Source organism: Amborella trichopoda, chromosome 10 (assembly GCF_054954075.1).
Source record: "Amborella trichopoda isolate Santa Cruz 75 chromosome 10, AtrichopodaSantaCruz75HAP2 v2.0, whole genome shotgun sequence".
Taxonomy (NCBI): domain Eukaryota; kingdom Viridiplantae; phylum Streptophyta; class Magnoliopsida; order Amborellales; family Amborellaceae; genus Amborella; species Amborella trichopoda.
The window spans coordinates 24,931,483-24,938,228 of record NC_142345.1 but is presented as its reverse complement, the minus strand read 5'-3'; the positions used below and the strand labels follow the sequence as shown (position 1 = coordinate 24,938,228).

Here is a 6,746-nt window from a genome sequence, read left to right as displayed (position 1 = left end):
GTGTTACTCCTTTTTCACGCGTGGTGTTATCTCTTTTACACGCACGTCGTTAGTCCTTTGAGTTTTATAATGCTCAAGCATCAAATATTCTTGAGTGGTTTGAATGGTGAAAGATGAAGGAGTAAGTGTGAATTTTTGTGGTTTGAATGGTGAACAATTTACTTACTTAAAGTACATCGTGAATGATTTGGTATTGCTTTACTATTAGAATTGTACATTTTCAAAACAGCATAATTTTATCGTATGTGATTTCCTCCACAAATGTGTGAAATAAAATTAAATCAATTATAATTTGAGCGTAGGAGATCAGGGATAATTGAATCGATTATAAAATTAGTTATAGCATTAGTGTTGAACCTCTCTGTCGCTCTATCTACTCTCTCTATCCGTAAATGTACTATACCATTACTTGGATTGTACACTTAACAATTTGAAAGACTCATGCCATAGTGATAATACATTGCATTGGATAACTATAATATTACATACAATTCTTCATCTACCTACCAAATGAGGTAAACCATTCAATAACAAAACTTTTCATATAAAGTTCAGTAATCTGGCCCAATGTCAAATATTTTCACATTCATTTCTCTCTCTCTTTCTCTCTCTCTCTTGCTCTCCCTACTTTCTATCTCCGTAAATATAGTATACCATTACTTGGATTGTACACTTAACAATTTGAAAGACTCATGCCATAGTGATAATACATTGAATTTGATAACTATAATATTACATACAATTCATCAACTACCTGCCACATGGGGTAGTCCATTCAATAACAAAATTGTTTATATAAAGTTCAGTAGTCCTTCCCATTGTCAAATAATGGTTCGTTCCTTGTACCCAATCACCTTACATAACACCTTACAACCCAAAAAGAAGTGAAAAGATTACAATGGCATACAACCTATATCATTTTTTTGAGTGAATGGCCTACAACCTACATCAATAATGTCAAAAGTTTAATAACAAAATTTTCAAAAAAAAAAAAACAACATAACCCCTCCTTTGAAGTTGTTCAATATGAATTTGTCCTCTCTATTTGAGACATAAAACATATTATGATAAGTAACAATAGTGTTCCAAATGAAATTACAAATGTGAACTTACACGCATCTAAAAATATTTCAAAATGAACTTGCAAACATGCCATCCAAGAAATTGCTTCTTACCATCAACACACATATGTTGCCTTCTTATGGGTCTGAAGCTTTCGATGTGTTTTATCCTTAGCACTATAAGAGGAAGATAAATTCATATGTTAGCATTTCAATTAAAGATAATACAATTGTAAATCAAATACATCAACAATAATGAAGATAATACAATTGCAAATCAAAATAATGTAAATGTATACAATTGTACCTATCACAAACGAAGGACGGACAGCTCCTTTTGTCATGTCCACTGTTATTGTAGACTGCGCATTTCCTTCTTTTATGTATCTTCGGCTTCCATCCCCCAAAATGAGCTTTCAATCATTTAGTGGCCGGTTGTCCCTTTGTCTGTGCTCGTGTAGGTTCAAAGACATTGCGACAATGGTTACTTCTACTTGATGTGTTACTACAACTACCAGAATTGTCATCTTCATTCACATGACTCATGGCATTATCCTGTAGACATCTCTTGCACAAAAACCTTTCATCAAACTTATGAATTCCATTTTGTATTATGGACATTACAAACTTATGGCCCTCTACACTTTGTGAATCACGCTCGGCAAGGGATCGACTTGTTTGCATAGCCTCATTATATCTAATGGAGCGTGGTAGTTCGGATGTTACTTGAATTTGTTCCCCAATGTCATCAACAAAAATTAGCTTCTTTACATCCTTGGTCCAACACTTCATTATATGTTTTTGAGGGATTTCAAGCACATCTTTCACCTTAAAATTCTTCAGTATATGCCAAGTGATAACTGCAAGAAACGAAATTGTCATTGCAATTGAATTTCACTAAATAGGGTCCAGATCTGGTCCCCGAGACTGCCACCTTAAAGGTAGCAACATGTCCATTGTCTACAACTGTCTCCCTCGTAAAATTAAAGTAATTAGTCACCTCTTCCCCAAATATCTTTAAAATATTTTGAGTATAAATTTTTTTTGCATATGACTCAATGAAAGTGGCTGTTCACAAGACTGAAGTAGTTTGAATATCTTTCAAGTCATTTTCCCTCTCTTTTCGTACCTTTTTGTCTTGGACTTTTGCGACAACTTCTAATAATGTACGCAAGCTTGTTCTGGGTGTCAAGTACGTCTTGAAGTATGTATTCATCCCTTCACTCCTTTGAGTAGAGGTCATACCCGCAATGAACGTGCCAGCCAAGTATGCATCAACCCATTGCATGCGACAACTATAAAGCCTCCCGAGCCATTCATTGTCTTCCGACTTATAATTCTCAATCATTGATTTCCATCCCAATTCAAATTCTTCAATTGTTGGGCTAGCCACAACCTCCAAAAGGTATCTGAATAAAAAGGATACATATGTAAGATATAACACATTTTTCTTTGATTTTCGCAAATATGTGCCATTTACGATAATGATACTTACTTTGGTAAAGAACTTGTCTCACTGCATATGAAATTGTCGGATCTTGATCAGTAAGAATAACACTTGGTTGCCGTCCACCCATGGCTTCCAACCAGTTTTCAAATACCCATATAAATGATTATATATTCTCGTCAAATATGAGTGCAAATCCAAATAAGGTTGTACTTAAATAGTGATTTACACCTAGTATAGGTGCAAAGGGCATACCAAACATATTTGTCTTGTTTGTGGTATTAAAGGTAACCATGTCAAAAAAGCACTGATAGGAAACTTTAGATGTAGAATCTACTCATAAGATACTATGAATGTGATCATCATCATCTAATCTCAATCTATAGAAAAATGATGGGTTCGATTGGTTCTTTTTATACAGCCATTGCAAAATTAAATTAGCTTCTTCTCCTCTAATTTTTCTTCTAGCACTTGCTATTTCATTTTGGATACAAGGGACATTATCAATCCCTCCAACCTGCTCTATGAATATATCATGAATGTTCTAAGCTTAACCATTACCGAGCTCATTGAATGTATCAATGACTTCATAGCACTCGACAATGATCGGTGTGTGCGAATTAAACAAGCTTTTCTCGGAGTAATTAGATCGTGATTATGATCTTTAACAACGTTAGTCACTTTCCACTCGCTGTCTTCTTAACTACTTATGCACATCCTAACCTTGCACCCACACCTTAACTCAGGGTAAACCTTTCTACTTTTATTAGGTTTTTCTTGTTTAAACCCTTCCTTCAAGCAAATATAAGCCCTATCGATCCTTTTACCTTTCTCGTTATGAGTACTCCCCCTATGAATACCAAAACCTTTGGTCAATGCATAAGACTTAAAGAACTCATATGCATCATCCTCTGATCCAAGCATCATTTCTACACATGATTCTTCTATTTCATGGCCTTTGTTTGATGAGCCACAACCATCATCAAGGATTTCATCAATGTTGCTGCCTATATTTGGGCATGTGCTAGATGTCACACCGACTGAATTCGTGGGATCCATCTCAATTTCTTTACTTACCCAACGTGAAACTGCAAACTACAAGAATACATTTTCAAACAATCATTCATAATATACTTTTAACCCTTTTGCATAGATTTTCAAACAATCATTAATAAAAATGAGGATTTTGATTACATCCAAACTGACCCTCAATTTTCCCTTCACATACTTATATGTATTACGTAGGGGATAATTTGATGCGTACTTAATCATGTTTCAATAGATGGTTCAATATCAAATTCAAACAATCATACATAATATACTTTTAATATCATGTTTCAATGGATGGTTCAATATCAAGACAAAACAAACTTTGACAACGAAGATACTGAAATTGGAATTAAATTGCTAAAAATAATAATTTATGAAGGTTAGTGGTCATTTCTAGATTGAATTCAAACACACAAAGGTTACAAACATGTGATCCAAATGCATGAGTTCCGCCAACTGAAGCTTCAAGTTCAAGAATAAAAGTAGAGGTCGATTTACCGGTCAAGTCTTGCTTCCTTTATGGATATAAACTACAAAGCTTCAGACTACGTAAATTCTACATGAAATCCAAGTCCAACACCAACAAATATATGTCGTGTATCAGGCCTGAAAGGACAGAAAAACCATGCTAAAATAGGCCAGTACTCATTATGAGGTTGAATATGCCTACCAAAACAAAATTAATCATTAAAGGTCATAAAAAAAAATCCAGTGTAAGAAGCTACATAATTGGGTGCATGACATTTCTGTAGTTTGGTAAAGACCACCTGGCTGAATGCATTCTTTGGAAAATCCAAATATATATGTTGGGGACAGTTTAACATAAAAAACTACAAATTTAGGCATCCAACCACCTAGAACCACAAGATTCTCTCTTACAGTCCATCAAATTAGTAAGATTATGTTGAACTCACTGACAAATATGATGAACCATGCAAACAGTTAGCACAGGTGTGAAGCAGAGTTCATTCTTCTTTGCATCCATTGCATAGGTTAATGGAGAAGCAGATGCATGAATGAACTTTTCAATTTTTGGATTGAAAATATTTGAAACCAAAAATATGGTTAACCAATTAAAGAAAAAACATATCAGATATGATTAACCACTTAAAGCAGAAAACAAAAAACAATGTAATTGGAATGAACGCCATATATGATAACCCTGGGATTCATTTGACAGCTACGAAAATCAATGTATGACACTACCATGTTTGGCAAGACAATCTTTCAATATAGATATTTAAGAGCACCAATGAAACAATAGAGGAAAAAAAATATTGGTGGATTCCACAAAAAACCCAAACTTCCCCCAAATCGATGGAAATTAAGAACCCAGAGATTATATGAGTCAAATACACACAGAGGGAGAGTACCTGTGTGAGATGGTCCTCGAAGGGCAGAGACATTGCGCGAGATGGTGCTCAAGGGGCACAGCGCCTATCAATAGGGAACCTGAGGGACGAGCCTTTGGATAGGGAAGACAAGGGGCCGATGGGATGATCTGAGCGATTAGGGGAGCGAGAAGCGGAGAGGGTGCGCCAGTAGCAGGAAGGGCAGAGAGAGCGAGAGGGGCTTGGCACAGGGAGGGAGAGGCAAGATGCGCGAGAGGGGCTAAGCGCCTATTAATGGGCTAAGCGAGAGGTAGAAAATCAGGGAGGAGAGAGAGAGAAAACCAGGGAGGAGAGGCTTGGCACAGGGACGAGGAAGAGGCTAGAAAACCAGGGAGGAGAGAGAAAATCCCTGGTTTTGAGGAGAGAGAGAAATCCCTGTTAAAAATCCCTTGAAGAGAGAGCCACTCGCGTTTTGAGGAGAGATAAAACCCATGATTTGGAAGAGAGAGAGAGCCGCTCACATTTTTCAAAGTGTCAGCAGGTCAGTACTGTCAGTGGCTTATTCAAAAAAGGCTTTTGTATTCAATGGGGCAGGACCTTTGCGAAGGCATCTCGACCATCAATTGCCCAACTTTTGATCACAGCCGTCAAGTGCATATGAATGGGTACGCGAGCGGGTTAAACTCATCCTTTTTTTTTAATAAAATACTAATTTAATATGATACTTTTGTAATTGCTTCATAAGCTAAGCTAGATGAATTGTGTTCAAGTAAAAAATTATTATTTATGTATTTTATGATTTATCTTGAACCAAAAAAGTCAAGAATTAACTTATTTTGGGTGTGTTTGGTACCCTGTTTGGCCGTTGGAATTTGAAGTATTAGACCTTGTATTCACTTTGTAATATTCTTAAATCATAAGTAAAACCTTATACCATTCCCCCGTGGATGGACGTCACGCTTGTGTTATGTCATGTAATTGTTTTTTGTATTTTTATTCAATATTGTTGCTTTGATACCAAATTGTTTCCATAGTTGGTTTATGTTATCTTGGATTTTCAATAAATGTTAATGTGATATACCTTTGTTGTTTTTTACCTTCATCAATCACAACTGATATTAGAGCTTTTCACTCGCACTCAAGACCATTTCCCTACTTTTGCTTTGCCTAAGTAGTTCTTTACTAAAGCTTATTTTACCTTAGTAAGCTTTGACATTTATACCCTCTAGACACGTGTCACAGCACAAGGCCAAAAGGAAAAAGATCACAGGAGAATTTTTCACCCAGGTAATTGAGTATCATAAGCATGTCTTCGTTAATAGATGAAATGACTAAGAATTTATGCGAGTTTTCATGGATTCCTTGGGCATTCTTTTCCTGCTTTTTTTTTCTTTTATTTTCTTATCTTTTGACATGTTATCTGGCTAAGATTGGAACTCTGAAGTCATGTTGCAGCGACACCACCTTGATCCCCATGCTAAGAGCTTCATCTTGACTCCTTGAGAAACTTTATTTTGTTTTCTTTTTGTGCACGGTACATAAGCAAGGCTAACCCTTTATGTGGTAGGACTATCCGAAAAGCAAAAGCTAGACAACCAAACTAAAGTATTGAGAGTTTAAAGAAACTCAATAAAGAATTAAATTGGTTCTAGAAGTAGCAGGACAGTTATGCAACAGAAGGTGCGTGCTATTACGATGGGTTTATGGCTCAAGAGACAAAGGAATTCAAAGCCAATATGAAGTGTTTACTGCAGGCAGGTCTCTAGGATGAGGTCCTTGCACTGTTACGTGCCCAAGTTACCAGACAACTTTGAAACAAATCATGAATGAGTGGATAGAGCCACCATATATGGACGC

The 6,746-nt window shown here is 36.1% G+C and overlaps 1 long non-coding RNA gene across 5 annotated transcripts; it reads right to left on the bottom strand.

Annotated features, from left to right (window-relative positions):
- Positions 1-680: 680 nt before the first annotated feature.
- LOC105421864 (uncharacterized) lies at positions 681-5,252 on the bottom strand. Of its 5 annotated transcripts, XR_016042791.1 has the most exons (6): positions 4,932-5,252; positions 4,057-4,164; positions 2,557-2,640; positions 2,191-2,470; positions 1,369-1,921; positions 681-1,238 (listed from the first exon to the last, which is right to left on the bottom strand). It is a non-coding gene; the product is annotated as an uncharacterized LOC105421864 (long non-coding RNA). The 5 variants fall into 5 exon arrangements; XR_016042790.1 differs by lacking the exon at positions 2,557-2,640; XR_016042792.1 differs by lacking the exon at positions 4,057-4,164 and having other exon boundaries at positions 2,557-3,603.
- Between the last annotated feature and the right edge of the window lie 1,494 nt (positions 5,253-6,746).